Source organism: Coturnix japonica, chromosome 8 (genome assembly GCF_001577835.2).
Source record: "Coturnix japonica isolate 7356 chromosome 8, Coturnix japonica 2.1, whole genome shotgun sequence".
NCBI lineage: Eukaryota > Metazoa > Chordata > Aves > Galliformes > Phasianidae > Coturnix > Coturnix japonica.
This window is the reverse complement of record NC_029523.1, coordinates 8,087,460-8,111,318: the sequence shown is the minus strand read 5'-3', so window position 1 is coordinate 8,111,318 and position 23,859 is coordinate 8,087,460. Positions and strand designations below refer to the sequence as shown.

The following is a 23,859-nucleotide window of genomic DNA, read 5'->3' as shown; positions in this document are numbered from 1 at the left end:
GCTTCTTTAGAGCCTCTCATACATCCGTTCTTGCTCACGTCTCTCTTCGAAGATTCCTGTCACCATCCGTCTGATGCATCCTTGGAGGCACTGAATGATACACGGTATGCAGATCAGCAGTGCGAGAAATAGAATGAGCCCTATTACTAGCACCTTTAATAATTGCTTAATCCAAGGTCCAATACCTCCAAATATACTACTCAGCCAGTTCCCAAATGGATCATCCTGGATGCCAATCTTCTTGGTATGATCTTGCAACCAAGCCAGCTTCTTATGTATGGATTCACTGTGATCACTCAGGTAAAGCAGCACACCTCCTACACATCTTGACATCCATGTCCTTGGTCCAGAAGCAAGAAATCTATAGCTGCTCTGTTCTGAAGTACAGCATGTCTAATGCCGCTTACGTCTACAAGTAGGTCCGAAAGGAGTTGAGAAGTAACATTAGCCTGTTTTGCAGTCCAACAAGCCAATCTTTCAATTTCCTTCAAAGCATGTGCAGCCGCTACCCCAGGGGCAAGGAACGAAGCAAAGATCCTTGCCGTGGGTCCCCACAATTTAACATCATCGCCACATTCAGAATCCAAGGCGTGAATTCCTCTCTTAGGTCGAGTGTGATTGAGTGCCTTATATACCTCCGTAATGTTGGGTGATAAAATAGTTAACCTTCCTAGATAACAGGGTCCCCCTATTGCATTTCTTGGAATCCCTTGCCAAGCGCGATCCCCACAGATAAGGAAAATTCCTGGGGGTAAGGCTTTAGCGGTATTATTATTCCAGACGGAAATTGCATTTATGCCTGAGCCTTTGGGAAAGGAGGCAATGACGCAGCCATTGTACCTGGAATAATTCCCACAATATACCTCTCTAACCGATCCATCCGGTCTGCTAACATTAAAAGTCGTTGCTGGTGGAACCCAGGACCCATTCAATGGATTCAGTGGACTGTATGCCCTTGTTACATTAGGAGTGAAACCGCAATATTCCCCATCTCCGTTAAAGGTCCGGCTATTCCGGGGATATACAAGAGTAAATGGAGCAGATTGGTCAGTTTTGTGATCCCAATAAGGGCCTCCATGCCCCAGGAATTGCAGCATATCTAGAGGTTTCCTTTGTGTGCCAAAAAATAAGCATCTAGGGCTCAGCCACTGCAAACTATTGGTGTCCCAAGTGTCATTCTGCACTGCCTGAGAGCCAAGCAACTCCACTTCCTCGGGGTCCCCTGGAAGAGTGACATTTAACCTACAGATAATACATGCCATCCTTTTTCCCAAATAATCCATGGTATCATTTCCTAACGCCCTTAAGGTAGATTTCAAGTTCATACAGTCACGGTAACAACGGTGATCCCGGTAATAAGGCGGGCCCTTCCCAAGATATCCCATAAACACCGAGTCATCCCATTCCGGAATCCCAATAAGGCACGTTTGAAAGGGTGAGGCAGCTGATTGTAAAGCAAGGCAAAAATGCATATTCCCCGTCTGATTAGCCCATGTAACCCAAAGGTTTCCTGGCTGTTTAAGCAGGTGAATGCCCCCCACTGGTGACCACAATAAACACATGAGGTATATAAATGTCAACACAGTAATTCTCGTAGGCAGCAAAGATTCTTTGTCAGGGGATTCACGTCCCTTCTTCTTTGGTATCAACAGGAGCGTCTTCCTGTGCTTCTTTTGTTCTGGGTTCTCCGGTCTCTTAGGGCATCCAATCGGCAAATCCTATGAAGAAACACTCAGCTCTTGTTACTTCCTTAGCCTTCTTGTTTTGTTTAGCCAATTCTGGTTTAACTAGATGCGAGGGTACCCATTGAATATCCCCAGTCTCATTGCTCTTTACTGCTGCAAACCCCCTGCCCCACACTAATACAGTCCATCCTGATTCCCAGGACCCGCTATCACCTTTAACTTTTACTGGTGGGCCCTCCTGAAGGACCCTTGGCACAGAGCCTTCTGGGCAGTAGGCATGGCTTATTACACCCACATGCTTGCGTCACGCATATTAACTAGGGAGGTGGAACCTTTCCCGTAACAACCCGAAACCCCGCTTTTCACCTAATACACTACATCGGGGACTGGGGCTAGTTCTCTGCCTCTGATGATTCCCCAGCCAGGGATGTGTTAGTCCAGGATTTGCAGCAAGAACTGGAAGAGAGCGCTGGGAGAGAAACGGCAGGAGAGTCATCTGGCACCCTGCAGGTTGCATCTCTTGGCCCATCTGATGAGGCACACACTGTGTGTTCAGCATCTCTCCTGGAGCCTCTGTCTGCATCACATGTAGATACAGAAGAAGATTCAGAAAGCTCGTATTCTTCTGAGTCTGCATGCTCTGCGGTGGAGGCCAATGCAGCAGCACTCCTCTTGTCTGTGTCTGAGGGAGGAGAAAGAGAAGAACCAGCTGTGGCCATGACTGAAGCGCTGGGAGAAGCAGGGAGTTTCCAGGATCCCACTGAGATCAGCAGGAGGGCCTGTGGGTGCCCTCGTATGATCTCAGGACCCCGAAGAATTCTTGATGAGCAGCTGTTGTCACGCTGGAATATTTCCATGCCAAGGAGTGTGATGAGCACCAGGCAGCAAAGAGTGCAGGCAAGAGGTGATGCTTTCAACACTGCTGGCGCTGCTCAGGGCATGCCGGCCATCCAGCCCACAACATCACGGGCTCATGGCTCTTTTCTTGACTCTGGTGATTCCCGAATGTGGGCTGGTAGACTGCCAGTTGTGCAGGAAGAGTCCAGCGATGACAGCAGCAGTTCTTCTAGCACTGCTGAGAGCATCTATAGCCATTTGTCCACCACAGGATCCGCTGCTACACCACATGCAAGGTTTCTGCAGAGGTGCAGAGGAGCTGCACGGAGCTAAATCCCCAGGAAGAAAGTCATCTGCGGATATGAGGTGTAGCATCTTCCAGCCTGCCAGAAGCAAGCTCTCACCCAGAGCAGTCACCAGGATCCTCTGAAGAAGACTGGTAACAGCTACAACAGTTGCTGTGGCTCTGTGTGTTGCTCCCTGTCTTAATAATCAGACTTCACGATCTTCCTAAAATACTGTGTTTGTAATGCCTCTGATATGAGTCAGTGTTTAACAAGGGCAAAAAGGGCTGCTTAGTGCAAGATAAATACTCACACAGAAAGTTTAGGCATTTGTTTAGCAAGCTTAATTAAACAGCTCTCCTTGGTGCCTTTTTGAGAATCTCAACACCTTGATAAAGAAATAAGCTGTTTTTCCAGTTATAACTTCCTTTTCTTTGTAAATGGTAAGTAGTTTCAAAGATGAAAAGGCAAATTCTTATATGGTATCTTAATTTAAAAGATATTTTAACATTCTGATAAGCACAGTTATGGAATGCTTCATTTTGTTTGCCTCACTAGTCAATGAACAAACTTAGGGTAATTAGCCAAAGTGATATTTCACAGTCAGTCTTTGCATTTAGATTGTGAATGTGTAAGTTCAACAGGAAAATCTACATACGCTAATGAATAAAATGTCTCTCTACTACATGATACAAAGGAAAGAAAGATACTGTACTAAACTTAGGTTTAGTCATGTAGAATTATGAGAATGGGAAGCATAAACAATAATCAAATGATGTTAAATTAAACTTCCCAGATTGTGCAGTGTTTGATAACATTTTCCTGTGTATCTACTAAAGTTGCTGAACTTTTCTGAACAAACTGGATTAGACTGGACTAAAATGTCTCAGTCCTTTTGACCTTCCAGTTCACAGCACTATGTATGTACAGTGTTTGTATAACTAGGAAGCATAAATTGATCTAAGCCAAGGATGTGACACACAAAAGAATTAAAACAGAAAAATCCCATTCATGCCATGTAAATGGCCTGTTCCTTGATGTCAGCTGACTCTTGATTTCAGGAATAAAGTGTTTGGAAATTAATGTACATGATAAATGGGGAAAATGTACTTAATATTAAAACTAAAAAGCTGTGGTTCAAATAATAAGACACATTAATGGAAGTTTTTGCCATGAGTTTACAGATTACAGACATTTTAAAAAACCTTTTCACATGACATAAGTGAAGTAAACTAAAAAACAAATCTTGAACTGTAAAGTATATGAATACAGCATTCGTGAAGGAAATTCTGCCTTTAAATTACAGCCACTGATATCACAATTACATTGCAATAAAATAATAAAGAACTGCATTAGTAATATGCAGTAATTTAAATCTGTATAAACATAAGATACTTCAGAATTATCAAGGGAACACTTAGATTGATTGGAGCTTCCTTTTTCCCACTGCTGCTTAATTAATTATTTCTATTTCAATTATGGAGTCTCAGTAGGGTGAGTTAAAAGGGGGAAAAATGCAAAAAAATCCCATGACCTTTGCATTTTTAATTTTTCTTGGAATAAATTTTCTTGGAAAATTAATTTAATTTGAGCATAATTAGTTTTATTTTCTTAGCTTAAGCTGTCAGTAGCATTTGGAGCTCACTTGTTTTCATTAGAAAAATACATTTATGAAGGTCATGTATTTGGCACGAGTCCATTCAATTAAAAATAATGCACACAAACTTCTGTTTGTCTTAATGTTGGAATAAAGTAACACGTGACACTTCACCTGTAGAAGACTGGAAGTTCCTCTCTAGCAAGCACTCCGTTATACTAGTCTTTGCTTGTGCTAAAAACTGACTACCCAAAGGACTTTATGATGGTTTGGTCAAATTCAGGTTACCCTAATGTTAAATAGCATCCTTATGAAATGTGAGAGAAAAAAAACAGGAACCTCACAGACTAATGCCTGGATCCAAATGGGATTGGAGACAGAATTTTCAACTTCTGTAGTGGACTTTGGACATTATCACAAGTGGGAAATGCTTCCTACAGTGTTATTACAGGAAAGTTTTAATATTTAATATTTTAAACCAGTGCTTAGAAGAGTATCCATTCAGCAGAATCTAAAGTCTTGAAGAGGGCTGTACACTAAATTAGTAAACAGCTGCATCACAGAAGCTGCAAACGCATGGAGATTTGTTCTTCTGAAGAACCTACACAGAACATATACGCTGAATCAGAGAAATATGGCCTTGTAACATTTCTTCCAGTATTTCTTGTAAGCTTGCACTGGAACAAAGAGATACAGTTTTTCACAAGTATCTTTATTCAACCTCTCACGCCCCAGTGGTTATTCTGGATGTCAGAGGCTATTTTGCAGACAGCCGTACTACTGGAAATCACTAATGATTCCCCGTCTTACTGGTCATAGCAATAGCTGGGAAGTCAACAACTTCAGGCACTTAAGTCAATTGTAACTTTCTTGCTCAGGTATCTAACCAGTAACATCTTCATAATATTCTGTTCTAAATCGAGTGCCAGTCAGCATGACAATGTCTTACTTCTTGTACCGTTGCTAGAGATCTGTGCAAATCCATCATCTTCACATCACCCACAGTATGTAGACATTCTCTCCTCTTTGTAGGCCAGCTCACAGGATCCTCTCCAAACAGGCTACACTAATTCTCAATTAGTGCTGTCTCAGTACTGCAACATTATTTGCATGATAAAGGTACTTGTTTTCCTTCAACACGCTGCTTAATAATTTCATTTAATACTCCCTATTCCTTTTCACCCGCTTTTATCCTACTGTATTCCTTCAGAATATTTCTTTTTGAGCTACAGAAGCTAGTTTCTTTCTGTGATATCATATGGATAACATTTAGTCAGCCATTTTCATTTCTCTTTCCTTGTTTTTCTACAGCTTCCCAAAAAGGAAAATCACTTTGTTTAGATTCATGTCTTAGTACAGTGGAATGACTGCATCGATAGGCAGGCAGATGAGCTGGCCCTGGCCCGAGTTTTAGCTCATTGAGTAGACCTTGAAAAACTACTGGATTTCACATGAAAAACCGTGGGCACAGAAAATAACAGAGAGAAAATCTCATAGGAGTTACAGAGAGCACTATTAAAGGATGAATGGATATCAAAGTGTTGCAGGAGCTAGCAGGTGCTGTAGCTGAACCCTACTAAAATTTACCAGAGGTCTGGAGACTCTGGGAACACCTCTGTTGACAGGGAGCAAGTCAGTCTTATTTCCAGCTCAAAGAAGACCCAGAAAACTACAGACCTGTTAGTCTAACCTCAGTGCCTGGAAAAGTTATGGAGAAGATTATGCTCGAGGATACTAAGAAGCAGTTATGGAACAAAATATTTATCATTCATAGTCAGCGTGTGTTCATCAAGGGAAAGTCCTGCCTTAGTAATTTGTTAAGGGAAAAGAAATCAAAGCTCTTCACTGAAAACATACAATTCAATAGACTGAATATAATGACACTGTTTTTATTCCAAAGAACTTTGTAGAGTATCAAACATGCACTCTTTCACAGCTTGTGGAATGTCTGGCTGCTACAGAACATTAAAATCATGAGCTAATAAAATTGTTCTCCAGTGGATCTTGGTGCCGTTGACATTATGAATCATCTGTAAAATCATTATTGCTTAGATTCTAGTTTTGCTGGTGAATAAAGCCCCAAAACAAGGACAAAAAGAATTAAAAACATCTTCAAATGTCACTGCACTGAAATGAGGCATTTTTCAGAATTTCCAAGTATGTATTTTAATTAAGAAGAATGAACACATACTCTTAGGCCACAACATCTATCTGAACTTATTTATTCGTACATGTTAAGAACTTCATAGAGTTGTCATAGAGTTTTATCCCAAATAGTACAATACTTCAAATATTCACAGAAACATCAAAAACCTATGTTAGTAAATCTGTGGAAGCACTTTTAAAAGCAGTGCCAAAATGATAAGGATGAACTTCAGAATCCTGACTTTTCAGATGCATCAACTGCTGAGCACACACTAAAGCAGTGCAGTGATACTCTAATATTCCTCCCTACTCAACATAGCGGAGTCTGTTCTGTGATACATTTTCATCAGTAGGAAAACTGATGACACAGGGTTGTGTTTTGTTGTTGTTTGGTTTTGGTGGTGTTCTTTATTGCACAACAGCCACAATGCTAAAATACTACAGTACTGTATCCTTCCTCTCTCCACAATAGCAACCCCCAGAAGAAATGGCTGTTAGGACTGCCTTAAAATATTTCTGCTCTTAAATGTTGAGAGGAAAGTAGAATGTAGTGCTCCTGGGTGCCAAGGATTCCCACACAGCTGTGCTATGACTAGAGCTATGAGCATGTTATCTCCAAAGATTAGTAGAGTGGATTCTGCAGCTTTTAGTTTGGTTTCAGTACACACAATATGAATTCTGTTTCCTAAGTGATATTGCCTTAGCATTATATTACCTGGCCTTCTTTTACAGACAAAGACTATGAAAGAAAAACCAACATCCTGTTATCATTTTCATTGCAAATCAGATCCTTATCCCTAGAAAAGTTGGAGGGGGTTGTGCAGTAATCCATTAAGCACTGAAACTCATTTAATGTTCGTTGCAGGATTCGAAAGTTCTCTTGTAGCCTTGAAACAAGCATAATGCAAACACGGCATTTATTTCATGGCCTGAAATTAGACTCATCTTAGAAAGTTTTGTTAAAAGAAATTATGCATTACTATTTACAATACAGTTGTTAAGATTCCTGGGAATAACAGGTTGTCACTTAACAACATTTTCAGAAAAGGAAAGGGCTCCAGAGCCCTTCACAAAGCCAAACATCTCTGCAGTTTGTACACATCAGTAGGGAAGGGAAATGAAATCTCTTCAGTTTACACAGAGTGCAGATCAGTTGCCCTGCCATGGCATTCTTTATTGGAAAATTCATATGTTTGTGTATATGGTCTTTATCCTTGCTTATGACCTGTATTATTTACTCACATTTTGGCAACTCTTTTGTCCCTTTTTTATTCTATTGCACAAAGGCCAAGCATTTTACTTGGATTATCAAACAATTTATCTTCAAGTAACACTATATGAGGAATAGATGTTAATCTCAGATAATGTTATTGCAAATACTAGTGCTAGCTAATAAAAGAATGTAATAAAACATGGATATCTGCAAGGAAGAACAATTTAAGTATCATTAAAACTTTTCATTTAAATACAATCCCTTTCATTAGTTTTTATTAGATTTTGAAAATAAGACTTATTGTTGTTATATTCTTACACTATCTAATGAACATAATCCAGACAGCCCAGGAACATATGTTCTTCAAATGGAATGCTTTGACCTTTTCCCTTTGTCCCTGAGCAGGGTCACTGAAACTGGTGCACTTTGTCCTGTTTTGGAGAAAAGCATACAAATTTAATAAACAGATAAATAAATAAATTGAAGCACTTTGACCAGCGCTCAGTCCTATCTGCATTCTACTATGACATCGTTAGCTCTTAAATTCACTGACATAAAACATGCAAACGTCATATGTGACTATTAGTGGGGGAAAAAAAATAGCAATTGCATTCTTTATCTTTGCTTCCATGAGTGCTTCTATATTACATATATTTTTCTGTTAGCGCCACAGAATGTTGTGGTGCAAATATGTTCATGCGTTGTGTGCGTTATCCATCCCTGGCATTGAGCACCTACTGCAGCCACAGAATTCTGGGGAAACTCATGGAATTTGTGCTCCTTTTGCACACCACAGCTAATACCAGCTTGTCATGATCCAGACCTGCTCCATTTTATTTCTGTATTTTTTAATTCATTTATTTTAAATTCATCTTTACTTCATCTTTTTATTTCATCAAAAAGAACAGCTAAAGCAATCAAAAACCCTGAAGGCAGAGAACTATGCGTAAATCACAACTAATTTCTGTTAATAATGGCTGAAAAAAACATTTGGAAACTTTCACATTGATGTTTTTAGACAAGTATGTATCGATACCCAATTTTCTTTGCAGACTGAGCATAAAGGTGATTTTTAAGCAGGAAAACATGTTAAAAATAAATGAAAGCATGCATATTTATGCTTATACATAAAAATAAATAAATGACAAACAATTATAAAGAAATATATAAAAATATAAGGATTTCACTAGATGATGAGCGTGCATCATTTTAATGCTACAATAATATCCTGTAGGCAAGAACCGCTCATCTCACAGCTGTTTCATCTGCTGAGTGGGCAAAATACCAGACAATGAAAAAATAACTACAAAGAAGTACCACAAAAGCCTTAAATAGCAAATAAAAGGCTTTTATTCCGCCTAATTAAAAAAAAAGAAGAAAAAAAGATTCCCCATGTTTCAGCATCTGTTAATGCCCAGTTAATCCAAGATAAGTGAATGCTAACATGCAGACAAAAGAGACCTTCTTGATACCACATTTGTGTCTCACGTTACCATGTGAAACATCTGAAGAATGTTTTTTGGATGGCCAACTACATCTTTCCTAATTACCTGTGCTTATAGGTTTCGATCCATCTGATTAGGACAGGATTTTGTATATCTGAATATATGTCTTGTATTCTTTATTAGTTTGTCTGTTGGGTACACAAACAGAAAATATGGATTTCTGGTCTAGACTATTTGTTTAAAAAAAAAAAAACAACACCAAAAGTAGAGAGGCAAAACATTGAGGAAGATTGCTCTGTTGCTTTTAGGGGATGTATTCTGACATGCATGAAGTCTCTATAAGAAAGGGTGGTTACTTGCTATTCTCTTTGCATCCACATTCACCGTCACACTGTACAAGTGAATATGAAACCAGAGAAATTCTGGTACTTCTCTTGTGCCCTAAATGCCAAGAGGTACAGCCCATAACCAACTCCTTTTGCAGTATTATAGTAAGTAATTCACTACAAAATGGAGAGAGATTAGCGAGTGAGAGAAAAAAACCAACAGGTTGAATTGTAAATATGCATGTGGGCAGCCTTTCTTAAGAAATGTCACAGTACTGCTTTCATAGTTGAGTCACTGTCAAGGTAAAGCTTGTTAATCTCAGACTCTGCCTATCTGATGCTAAGCTGATGGATCTGTGCAGATGAAAATGTATTTCAGCTTCTCCTCCTTCTTGTTACTGACCTCTGAAATGAAACATTTTCCATGTATATATTCTCCCAGAAGAAGGGAAAAGCACCTGGCGAGTCTTTCCTAAAGGAAAACCCACAAAAATATGAGAATTTATGATCTTAATTGGGGAAGGCATGAGAAGCAGTAACAAAAAGAAAAGGGAAAAAAGATGGACCATGGAGAAAAAAGAACCAGCTCAGTCGTATGGCTGAAGACAGAACCATACAATTCACCCTTCACATTCCACAGAGAGCAGATAAGCGAGCCCCAGTGTATACTCTGGGAGAACATCTCTCTCAGGAGTAGCTACCTGGTCTGTGAATACAAACTGTAGTAGTTCCAGTACAATATTTAAGTATCTCTTTTGCAAAAGAACTTTTGTGTTCAGATGTTTCTTTCCTTCATCCATTAACTGAGACGATTTCCTGTACGTGTAGGCAGATATACACATCAGGAAAAAGATATTAATAAGCATGTGATAATTACACTGCACTGTGCATAGCGTTGACAAGCACAAACATTTTAGTGCCCAGCTGTCCTCATCCATAGAAGGCTCGATCTATATTTCAGTTTTATGAAGAGATAAGTGAACTCTTCCAGGCAGAATCTCTTTACTGTACAAGGGCTATAATCAACATGTGCAGAAATGATTGTATGGATCTGGAGTGATAAAACGTTGTGGTTTAACCCAGCAGGTGGCTCAGCACTGCACCTCTGTTCACTCATTCCCCCCAGTTCACAGTGGAATGGGGGAGAGAACTAAAAGTACAACTTGTGGGTTGGGAGAAAACTATTTGAGAAAACAAAAAGCACGTTCCTTCCTCATGTTCGTGTCCCTAGGAATATGCTCCCTGCAAGAGGCAACAATAATGCTGGGAGCCACACAAAATTAAAACTTACAACTGGAAGTGAGAAGGAGAGCAGGAACTGATGTTGTCTATGAGGTTTTCTTTAAATAACACTGTTGGCCACAGGGCAGTGAGCACTGGGGACTGCTTCTCACAGAATCACAGAATCACAGAATTATCAAGGTTGGAAAAGACCTAGAAGATCATCCGGTCCAACCATTACCAATACTTCCCAGCTAAATCATATCCCTTAAAATCATATCCCTCAAACCAGAGGGACCATAAGACAGGCAGGTGCTTTGCTTGATTCATAACAGCAAAAAGACCTTTTCAGTTGGAGTTCAGCTGTAAATATTAGTGATGTACCAATCAGTCATTTGACCCTAAGCAGTTACAACAGCTACTTTGTACGCTATGAGGATTTAACTACACACAAAAAAATATGTCACCACCTGTACCTGTAAATAAATCTGCATCTAAAGATGCCTAGTGCTTGTCTACTACTATGAGGGATACTCCAAAAGTAATGCCTCCTATATGATGATGCTGCCTCACCATGTCAGAAGTGGATGCTGGTGGCATGGCAGCAGAGGTTGAACCTTCCCATCAATATCCTATTACACGTTGTTGCTGTGTGACAGATGGCAGCAGATGGGCAGTCTGGCAGAATGTATTATTAATACAACTAAATCTATATCATACTGTTTTACACAAAGTAAATAACTTTCTTCTACTTAAATTTCTTAAGGAGCTCAGGTACTCAGAACAGTGTCTCCAGACAGTTTGAAAAGACAGCTAAGGGACACTGGCTAACACTCAGATTTTGCTACTCCTTCTCCTGTGGTGCCTGGTGGGCAGTGGGAACAAGAAGGTGGTTCTCACAAGATTCAGTTCAGGTCTATAGTAGCTTCTTCTGTCTTCCTCTGCTTCCAGGATAGCTTGAGCCAGATCTCTGTTCCTGGTGAATGGAAAGAAGATAAGATTACCAGGGGGTCTCACAGAACAGGGATTTATATGAGATGCTTCATTGTGTGAAACTTACAGAGAAAAAAAAGAGGGGGAGAAAGGAAGAACAAGATTGGGAAAAGGAAAAATATTTCAGAAGGCAGGAAATGAAACAATTTCTTATGGAAAACACAAAGGTGTTTCCCAATCCCATTTCTGCCCCCTTTTTTGCAATTAGCAAGGTGCCTTCAAAGTTCAGCCTTATTCAATAGCAGACAGAGGTCGGGATCTGCTCTCATCCTGCAAACCTGCGGGTTTGGTTAGAAGAAGAACAAAGAGGAAATAGAAACATTGCCCAAGGATGGACTGTGAGCAGTCTCATCAAATATGTGTTTAACACCACTAAATGATGCAGCGTATTTCCTTTGCTGAATTATGTTGATTACATTTTGCTGCATGTTTCAAAGGGTTTAAGGTGAAAAAGAGTTGAACAATATAATTTAGATTTAATATACAGCAAAAATGCTTTTTAGAAAAATACTATCAATATATAATATTCTTCACAGCTGGGCTCGCAATGAAACAAAGATGACTTTTGCCAAAGAAAACTCAAAGCACTCAGACCTCATGGACTTTGAGCTACCACCATGGAATGCTTCTGTAATAATGTGGAAATTAAAATACACACAATGAAATGCATGCAAAATACATGCAGTAAAAGCTGTGAAATCTTCCATGCATTCGTGCAGTTGTTTTGTTCATTGCCATTACATTTCTCTATGAGTTTTAGAAGACAGTCTTCAATGAAAACATTTCCAGTGAGACTCGTGTTCATGAAAAGTGTTAACACTGTCATCAAAATAATTATATAAACGATGTGTTTAAAATGAGCTCCAGACTTCAGCCTGGATCATGTTCAGAATATTTTATGCTGTTTCAGGGCTACAGAATGACAGCCGTGAAACAACTGCAAAGCCCCAGAGTAACAGGGAAATGGGCTGAACTGCCCTGCTTGGCACAGGCAGCCTGGCCGCCAACACAGAATGAACATCCAAACTCAATAGGCACACATTTTGTAGGAACGATAAGGAAAAGCCCCAGCGTGCTACCCTAATAAGGCTGTATGTATCAGGGGGAAAAAAACAACAACAGCAAAAGGATAGATTCTGATTCATTTCACTTCATGAACTATTTCTGTACTCCAGAATAAGTTGTAAATACACAGGTTGAAGGAAAACCTAAGTAGCATCTCCTTGACCTTCCTGAAACTTAAGATCTGATTATGTAATTTAAGTGTCTGCGAGAACTACTGACACCTACTATTACGAGCTAAAGATGCAAAGCTGTTATTTTTTCTATTCTTCTAACTACTCCATTGAGTGGCAAGGACTGTATTTTTTTTTAATAATTTTCTGCTGCTGACAGATTGCTTACGGTTTGTTCGTAATTAGCCACTAATGACTCTGTAATCAGTGGCAAAGTTCAAAACTGCAGTAAGGGAGCCTTTTCTGAATGTATTTTTAAATTAATTCACTGTGGTTTGTTTTCAGTGCTAAACTTTGCACAAATGTAGAAAGCAAAGAGCTTCAGCATGCTTCTGAAGTTATAAAGTGTCAAATCACTGCAAGCCAACATTTAAAATGAAGAAATAGTGAAGTTTCTACATATTTATCTAATTTCTAAACACAGAAAATAAATATGAATGCTAATTATAAGCACTACTTAAACCAAACAGACTATTGCACCAGGGTCAGACTGTCACTAGGCTTCTGGAAGGTCTACGTATTCCTGTAGAGGAAAAGCATTCTTAGCTATAGGAGAGCCCTAGTGCTGTGGTATAATTGCTTTAAGAGGTGGGCTTATAACAAGCACTCTGTATGTCTGTGTGGTAAGTTGACCTCGTCTGGTCACTGGATGCCCAGCAAGCCACTCACTCACTCAGTCTCCTCATCAGGACAAGGTGAAAAAACCTACGGGTTGAGACATGGGCAGGGCGATTGCTCATCAGCTATTGCCTGGGAAAAAAAAAGTAAATCTGGGGAAGATTAATTCATTCTCAATTTAAAAGAGGATAGGATAGTAAGAAATATAATAAAACTTAATTCACCTTTCCTTATCCTCCTCCTTCCCAGGTTCAGCAACACTCCTGACTCCTCTACCCCCTTTCTGGTTGCTTAGGGAGAGCAGTCTGAGGTCAGTTCAAAATGCTTCAACTCTCCAGCTCCTTCTTCCTCACGTTGTTCCCCCACTCAAGCATGTGGCAGGTCTCCCTTTGACTCCATGCTAAATGATAATTAGTGTGTATTTTCTGTTCAGTACTTTGATGTAAAACGATAGTAACACACAGCAGTCTCGACAAACTCACAGCAAAATTCTCCATTATTCGCAGTGCTTTTATGCTGTCACTCTACTTTTCACCATCCCCATTCACACAGTACTTGTAAGATGTAACTCTCACTGTGCACTTTTTTCTCCTCCAGAATCCCAAGTCACACTTATCTGTTAACATCACAAATACCAGAAAGTGAATGGAGCATCACATTCTGAAGTTTCATATATATATAATAATAATTATTATTATTATTATTGTTATTGTTATTAATAATTTTGCTTAGGAAACTCTCCAGAGCTGGTATTGCCAGTGGCTGAGAAAACTTAAATTGCTCATGCATCCAAATGAGAATAACAGGGGTAAATATTAAAGGAATCTAAAGGTATTCTTTAGACAGATACCATCATAAATAATCTTAATAAAAATGAATGCACGTTTTGGGGTAAAAAAAAAAAAAAAAAAAAAAGGTGAGAGAAAAAAGACCAGTGTGTTAATAACAAGAATAGCCTTTGGCAAGGACAAGGTGTCTGAAACAACTCCATAACACAAGTAATGCAGTGTTTAATGAACCCTGTATTATTGTGATACATGGAAAATGTACAGCAGTGCTACATGGAGCTTGCTGCTGTCTTGCAGATTTTGCCAGTCTTCTGTTAATAAGGAACCTGAAGACTGAGGAGAAGGACAGCTAAAGAAAATGATCAAAAATGAAGTACACCATTTAAAACAAGTCAATAGTCAAACATCTGCCATCTCACGCTTCAGAGAACTGGTGGCTGACCGGCTTGTTTCCTGTGCTCACATCTAGAAAACACTGTAGAAAATGAAAAAAATGTCAATATTAGAAAGTGGGGTAATGCTGCATCATGCCTCACATGTTGTCACCCAGGAGTGCCAGCACTCAGCAAAGCTGTGGCCAGAGATGTTTTCCTGCCCTCTCCACAGTCTGACTGGCACAGATGACCACCTCCTTTCCACCTTCACACAGAACCACAGATGGCCGCAGCAGCTGAGCAGGACTGCGCTTTGCTCCTGGGTCACATATACCTGCACGGTGGTAATTCACCCCCACACTCACAGGGGTGGGTCTCTAAACCCCTAGAACTGACCCTAATTCTTTCCAGCATCCGTGGCCATATCAGATGGCCATATAAATTAACAAAAAAATTACTTCCTCTAACAAAATCACTTAGATGCAGGAAAAAAAATGAGTCTGTTATGTTCTGTATGAGTATTACAGAATCACACAGAATCACAGAATGACCCGGGTTGGAAAGGACCTCAAGGATCATGTAGTTCCAACCCCCCTGCCTGGCAGGGCCACCAAACATACACCTTTACTAGATCAGGTTGCCCAGAGCCCTGTCCAACCTGGTCTTGAACACCTCCAAGGACGGGGCATCCACAACCTCCCTGGGCAGCCTGTTCCAGGACCTAACCACTCTCCTAGTAAAGAACTTCCCCCTAATATCCAACCTAAATCTTCCTTCTTTTAACTTAAAACCATTTCCCCTAGTCCTGCTATTATCAGCCTTTTCGAAGAGTTTACTCCCCTCCTGGGAGTAAGTTCCCTTCAGGTATTGAAAGGCTGCAATGAGGTCACCCCGCAACCTTCTCTTCTCCAGGCTGAACAAACCCAACTCCCTCAGCCTGTCCTCACAGGGGAGGTGCTCCAGCCCTCTGATCATCTTTGTGGCCCTCCTCTGGACCCTTTCCAAAATCTCCATGTCTTTTTTGTACTGAGGGCTCCACACCTGGACACAGTACTCCAGATGGGGCCTCACAAGAGCAGAGTAGAGAGGGACAATCACCTCCCTATCCTTGCTGACCACCCCTCTCCTGATGGAGTCCAGGATCCCATTTGCTTTCCGGGCTGCCAGAACAGGACCCCTAGGTCTTTCTCTGCCGAGCTGCTCTCAAGGACAACTCCTCCCAGCCTGTACAGGTGCCTGGGGTTCTTCCGGCCCAAGTGCAAAACCTTGCACTTTGCCGTGTTGAACCTCATTAGGTTCACCCGAGCCCAGCTTTCCAGCCTGTCAAGGTCCCTCTGAATGGCATCCGTTCCCTCCACCGTATCGACTGCACCACTCAGCTTGGTGTCATCAGCAAACTTGCTGAGGGTGCACTCCATTCCCTCATCGATGTCATTTTTAAAGATATTAAAGAGCACCGGTCCCAAGAGAGACCCTTGAGGGACACCGCTCATTACCGGCCTCCACCTGGACATAGAGCCATTGACCACCACCCTCTGTCTGCAGCCTTTCAACCAATTGCTTATCCATCTAGTTGTCCACCCATCAAATCCACTTCCCTCCAATTTGGAGATGAGGATGTGATGGGGGACCATGTCAAAGGCCTTGCTCAGGTCCAGGTAAATGACATTGGTCGCCTTCCCTTCGTCCACCAACGTTGTCACTCCATCATAGAAGGCCACAAGATTAGTTAAGCATGACCTTCCACTGGTGAAGCCATGCTGTCTGTCTAGGATCACGTGCTCGTTCTTTATGTGATCAAGCATGTGCTGTTTTCCTTTTCATCCATTCTCCAGCCCCAAATCTGAGTACTTCTTTGGTATCCTCCTCCATGTCAGCAAGTCCAGATGATTGAATTTTGCTAGCAAATCTGAGAAAAATACACGTTATACTCCAAATAGCTCTGTATATGATTAATCACATATCCTCATGAAACAGACGTCCTTGTATCCTGGTTACCCTCACTGTTACCAGTGGTCCCTATCACGCCAGGATTCAAGGGCTAAGCCTCCGCGAATCCGGCCTGGTCCAGCTGGGGCCCATTTAACTACACGTTCACACCAATATGGTGAATAGCTAAATGGCGTTTTATTATGCGTGTTAGCGGTTTAAATAAGCCACTATCTACTTCGTCTACACCCCTTCTACATATGCATAACCCCTTCTACATATGCATAACCGAGCAGGGGAGGGCCTATCGCATTACATCCTGAGTGTTCGTGCACGCCTAATGCAACACCTCACGTTCCATATATCCTTACACAGTGTATTTGTCTGTGCTGACAACTTTCAGTTCAACAGTAGTATTCTTCCACTGCAGGCTCATCATGTTTAATGCATTACACCTGCTATTCATGAATATTTTATTATGTCATTTTTATGAGTAGTAAGCACTGTAAAGAAAGCCCAGAGGAAACCTGCAGCTGCAAAAATGCAAACTTCCTCTAACTGTTGTGGTTTTATACCTGTAACTCTGTGATAGAGATAATGTCTGGGTTAATCTTTGCATTCGTTCCTAAACCTTTCTGCCTACATTGCCTGCAAGGGTACTGTATCTGCTGGCAATCTTTAGAATAAAGGCCTTCCATTCCTTAAACAGTTATGCTCTTCAGATAAAAACAAAAGGATACAAAACAAAATGAAAGCAGTGTGGCCAGCAGGTTGAGGGAGGTGGTCCTGCTTCTCTGCTCTGCACTGTGAGGCCTCACCTGGAGCACTGCATCCACAGGAGTACAGGAGAGACACGGAGCTGTTGGAGCACAGAAATGATCCCAGGGTTGGAACACCTCCCTGTGAGGATGGGCTGGTGCTGTGTAGCATGGAAAAGAGAAGGCTCTGGCTTTTCGGAATCTAAAGGGGGTGTGTAAGAAGGAAGGGGACTCCATAGCAGGGCTTGTTGTGATAGGATGAGGGGAAAGGGTTTCAATCTAAATGAGGGGAGATTAGATTAGATGTAAGGAAGAAGTTGTATATAATAGAGGTGGTGAGGCACTGGCACAGGTTGCCCAGAGAGGTGGTGGGTGCCCCATCCCTGGAGGCACTCAAGGTCATGCTAGTTGGGCTCTGAGCACTGATGGAGCTGTGAGTGTCCCTGCTGGGGACATACAAAGCCAGGGGGTTGGACCAGACAGAACCTTCCAACTCAGACGGCTCTGTGATTCTCTTCGTTGAAAACACACAGACAGAAGGCACACCCTAACACATCCCTGACCAATGAAATGAGTGCACTGCCACTAAATCTAACAGAGGGATATGACTGAAAGTGGGAGACTTTTGAGGTAAGATTTGCCACTTATTAGAATAGGGGTGTTTTAAAATGTCTGTTACAATTCATTATTACACAACATTCCTCAAGGATGGGGCTTGCAGTTTGCTGCCCAAGGCTTCCTGTCCACTTCATCTAATCCCCGGTCACTATGTGCAGAAATCCCATTTCTACTTCTGAATGAAGTTTTTTTTGCTGTCAGTTTACATGTTCACATAGAATATAAGATTCACTTTATACAGAGGTTTCGTTTTGAGATTTGCATATCAGCAAATTTAGTGTGAAAATATTTTCTTCTACCAGCAAAGGTTAGATTGGAAAGATCCATGACACCATCAAATCAGAAGATTTGTTCAGAGAGAGCCTGGGTGTGCAGCGATTTTGCAATATTTACATATTTAAATTAGACTTAAAAAAATGATCCACAACATTCATCATCTCAACTTGCAAATATGGAAATAAACTTGAACACAGAAGCAAACCTCTTCTGCCTTTAAGGAGTTTTACATTTGCATCCCTAATATTCCACATATTTCTAGCAGAAAATCAAACCCCCATATCTGTACATTAAAAAGTGGAAATATAAATAAAAATAAATGTATGCATATATGTGTCTGTTTATATATGCATTAGTTAGAAACAGTTTTAACGACCTTCAGCAAGACAGTTTTTACACAGATATTTAAAGAGAGATGCAAAATGTGCCAGCATAAACATAATGCCGAGCTGCTTCACAGTTAATACTTGCATATAAATAATTGGATGGCTCTGAAACAGCATTTTCTTGGTACTTTTTAAGTGCAGTAATGTGTCCAGTAACATTAGACTCTGAAAATGGATCATGACAAACTAACTCAGATTTGGTCTCATTTCATGGCAAGTCTTCTCACCGTAATAACAGGATGATACTTCTGAGGGGGAAACCCATTAGAAATTTGAAACATGGTTTGAAAAGAACATAAACTTCCCCCCTATTGCACCCCCTTCGTCCTCATAAACAAAACAAATCAGAACAAACACACAAACTAGATAGATCAGCAATCTATACTTGTTGACATAAGTGAAAAAGATTGTTTTCCCTTCCTTCCATGAAGGTTATACCAGTTCATGCTAATCAAAACGACAGCATTTTAAACTCTGGCTTCTGCCAATATTTTATATCATTATGTAAACTCACTTGGTTGCTAGAAGCCCCCATTCTGCCACTGTGCTGACCCAGACTCTCAACCCTGAAGATACCTATGAACCTAGAAGAACTTAGATGCTGCATGTCACACTGCTTCTTGCTGAAAATACAACCCTAAAAAGAAAGTACTGAAAACTGAGGATAACCATCTTGTGTTTACATGGCACTGTAGGGAATCAGTCATCTAAACTATTAGACCCTCTGGCACAGAGTACAAGAGACGCTGCTAATTAACAGTAGTCGGATATTAATCACACTGTTCCCCTCTTCGTTCACTCCAATAAGTGCTTGAACTACAAGTGCTCTTCTTGGTTTGAGAAGAGCAGCTGCCTCTGCTTCTATGTATTCAATTAGGCAGATGTGAGAAGGACTTTGCAGTTCATGTATTAGTGTGAAAAATGGTCCTGTTATTACCATCTCTATCTTCAGACTGATGCTTTGTGAAAGTTGTCTGTCTGTCCTGGCACTACAACTAGAGCGTTCAACCACTCCCAAGCACAGCACGCTATAAATTAATTACATTTAAACATAAGTAATGTATATAAGAAGAAAAAAACATAAAATCAGGACTAGCTCTTAGCTGATCATTCAAGTGTATTAGGATTATGATAGGCAAGCCTTTAAAGAGGTTACCTCAATAGAGTGAAAACTCTAATTGAATGCTAGACAGGGAGGGAAGGTAGAAGAAAATAAAATATGTGAAGGATTGAAGCTAAGCATTGTGTGTATCTTAAGCTTTATCACAGACTTGTGTGCCCCGGTGGCGCAAGTGGTAGGAATGCTGTGTTGCAACACTGGAGGCCTTGAGTTCGAATCCCCCCTGTGGCGCAAGTGGTAGAAGTGCCGCTCTGCTACACAGGAGGCTCGAATCCCGGGGGGTTGGACTCGATGATCACTAAGGTCCCTTCCAACCCGCACGAGACTATGATACTATGATACTATGATATGACTCACAAAACTGCTGAGGTTGGAAGTCACCTCTGGAAATGATCCAGCCCAAACGCCTGCTCAGGAAGGGTCAGCAAGAGCACGTTGCCTAGGAGTGCAAAAATAAAGATATATTTTGTAAGATTAAATCATGTTATATGTAAATGAAAATTTCCTGCGTTTGTGTTTATGATGTCCATTCCTTCTTGTCCTGTCATTGGACAGCACTGAGGAGAATTTCTACTTCTGTCTCATCCATGAGGAGAAACTTCCAGTTCCTGAAGTTGGTTCTAAATGTGCCAGTGGGTAGACAGACCATTGGTTTCACCTTGCAAGGCCACTTCCGTGTTCATATGCCTCATGAAACAGATTGTAGCATTAGGGACAGTACTCAAGACCGGTTTTCCCTACTGCTGACATGCAGCAAATGATTGCTAGTCCACAGGAATGCCACTCAGCAGGTAAGGACTGGAACTGATGAATGGCCAATTAATTACAGCTAATAATCAGAATAAAAAGCACCTCCCAGATTACGTAGTTAATAAATTTTACATGTTATGTTACTGATCTCATTAAACTCAATAAGAGACAACTGTCTATGAAAATAGCAACTTTCAAATGTGTCATCTCCTTTCTTAGGATTAAGTTATTGTCTTAGTTTGTACGCAATGACTGCATGGGATGATTTGTTTAAGCTTCCCCTGCATAGACATATTACTGCTATGTGCTGTGTGCTCTTAATCCTAGAAGTGAGCATTATATAAGCTGGAAACTGACAGCAGCCACGAGCTTACTCCAGATAAGCAAATGGCAGAGCTGGAAATTAGTGAGTATGTGGCACGTGTCCATGACAACTCAACATGTGCTGCCACAGCACCACTGTGCTGAAGACAAACAGAAGGAAGTACACTAAGTCTTTCATAATCACAATGTAAAAATTGAATTCATGGTGCTTAAAATTTATCATATTCTTACTCATTCTTTCTTAGTTCCCTTCTCCTTCCTTTGTTTCGAAGGAACACAACTTTTTACTCTGTGTTTCTAGTTGGTGTATCAAAAGGAACTTTGTTTTGTTTTGTTTGACAAGTCTTCCCAATTCACTACAAAGTCTGTTAACATAAATCATGATGTTCTTTAACAAGGGAATCTATTTGATCTCTTGGCATGCTTTTTTCCCCCTTTTTTTCTAATCCACTTCCAGAGTAAAACAAGAATATTTCTCAGTTAAGAGTTTGGTACCTTCAAGATTTCCACCGGCACAGATCTACCTCTCAATTACTGATGCCAGTTAATATGTCCATTGAAGAATTCTTTGACCCTTCAAGAAAAGGACTCTGAAAGCTTTACCTGCTGCCACACAGAAGTGGAAAAGAAGAAGAAAAAAAAAAAGAACTGCGTGTGAAGCCACAAAAGTGATAAATACACTGCTGGTTTTCAAGGAAAGAAACTATTTCTTGTGATTTGAATATTAGGTTAACAATCAGTGGGAGCTAGGAGTGGTGGAGCACTGGTGAGTTAACTGCCTAGCAGTTCACAAGGAAGATCACAAACAGCAGGCCAACAGTTCTGCTCAGACCAGCACACTCATCTCAGCAATGGTTCTGTCACACTGTATAGGGCGGCCCCCAGCAACTGCTGGAGCAACCCCATCTACAAAACTGGAGGCCTTGACCAAGATAAAGGTCCAGAAGTAAGACAGTTCAGGGAGCCTCGTGCTTCAGGAATCACCTTGGATCTCCCTCCCTCTGCAACAAATTTTCTTCTAACTTGTATGAGATGTGCAGTTGTCCAGGGGCAGTCTTCCTGTGAGAAAGAGCTGCAAGAGCAGGACAGGAGATTGCACATCAGATCAAGCGGATATTCTTTGAAACCCTGCAGCCTAGTGATGTCAAACCTCCAGCTGAAGTGATGAGACAGGAATCATATTACAAAGTGGATCCCGACACAGCAAAGGCCAGAAGCCTGTGAGTTCTGGCACCAAAAGGAAGGCTATCGTTCCACCTGAAGGCTTGCAAGTGTGGGATAGCTTCACTGTCCTCACAGCTGAAACTGGGACAGCTGCTGAATGAAGCATCTCTGATAGCTGAATCTGAACCACTCAGGGGCACCAGGAGGAAGCAGCAAGTGGGCAAACTGGCAAGGAGAACTTTCAACTAGGAGCCTGAAAGTCAGCATAACTGGTTGTCACTCTAATGTGCCTATGCACTAATACATGCAGCACAAGGAGCAAACAGGAGGAATTAGTAGTCTGTGTGCAGTTATAGGGCTACAGTCTCTGGCATAATGGAGGAGTTGTGGAATAACTCACATTCCTGAAGCTCTGCAATGGATGCAGGCACATGGGCAAAGGGGTGCTACGCTCTCACCAAGAAGATGAGGGAATGAATGGAGCTCTTCCTTTGTATCAAGTAATGAGCCAGTGGAGATTATGGATCAGAATTTGTGAGCAGACATCAAGGGCAATGTTGTGGTAACTGTCTGCTACAGACTGCCTGAATGGGAAGATGTAGATGAGACCTTTGTTGGAGGAGAGGAGGCTTTGTATTTGTAGGAATTCCAATGGGAATCTTGTGAAATTCACCTGAATGAACCTGAGAGAAATACTAAAGTCCTGCCCCAAGAAAGAATAAAGCTACGCACCAGTGCATCCTAGGGACCACAAGACTAGAAGGTAGCAGCTAACAAGGACTTTCAGGTCCCAGTGGGCAGCAAGCAATGTGCCCGATGACCAAGAGCTTCTTGAGTTGCTTTAGGCAGAGCAGTGCCAGCAGGTAGAGGGACGCTCTCTTTCCCTTCTACACCACTGGTGAGTGCACATCTGGAGTGCTGTGTTCAGTGTTGGGCAAGACAGACGTGGTCTACTGGACGGAGTCCAGCAAAGGAGTTTATCTGATGCTGCTTTGAGGAAAAGGGATTGAATGAAATGAGGACCCTTCCAACATCAACTGCTCTACGGTTCTCTGACTTCAGAATGATCTCCTCTTGTCAAAGTAACTTCTTATGTGAAAAAAATAAATGGAGTGTGCAGAATTTTTATGGAAGTAGTAGCACCATCCACTTTCCTGTAAAGAGCCATAAAATGCTTGGTAGTGACTCTTGCATACATAAAGAATATGAGTTTTGAATATTTTGAGGAAAGCACCTGTGAGCATTCAGTGTTTCCATTAATATTAGTTCTTCAAAATTTGGTTAGTGGAAAGAATTACAAGGAAATAAACGTCAATGTGAATTTAAAAGTATGAGCACATTGACAACAGATGTTCTTTCAAGGTTGAGAGCTCCTGGCCCACAAATCATTAAATCAATGAAACCTTTAAGTGAAATTTAGGAATGACATCAGTTAAGCAGTGTCTACACCTGCAAAATATATTTCACATCCATCTCGTTAACTGTAAGACATCTATCACTGCTGAACCTTCTTGCCAACAAATTACAATAAAGCTAACTAAATCTTCCACCTTACACTACTGGTTCTCTTTCCACAGTTTCTGTTACTTATCTTAAGAATGTGTGAGACTGGGGTCTCATCTCAATCATTGTGGCAGAAAAATCTATATATTCTAATTCCAAATACTTTAAAATCCTTGAAGTCTATCAGTTCTTGAGTCCTTCCTTCCTTCCTTCCTTCCTTCCTTCCTTCCTTCCTTCCTTCCTTCCTTCCTTCCTTCCTTCCTTCCTTCC

The 23,859-nt window shown here is 41.0% G+C and overlaps 1 long non-coding RNA gene across 4 annotated transcripts in view; it reads right to left on the bottom strand.

The window, feature by feature from the left end:
* Positions 1-4,417: 4,417 nt before the first annotated feature.
* The window catches only part of LOC107317314, an 84,147-nt gene continuing 64,705 nt past the window's right edge, over positions 4,418-23,859 (bottom strand). For 3 of the 4 annotated variants that reach the window (XR_004308185.1, XR_004308188.1, XR_004308187.1), the window contains one exon: positions 20,135-20,287. This is a non-coding gene — a long non-coding RNA (uncharacterized LOC107317314). Of the gene's footprint in view, positions 11,730-20,134; positions 20,288-23,859 lie in introns of those variants that run through there. The other variant, XR_004308186.1, reaches the window with a different exon arrangement.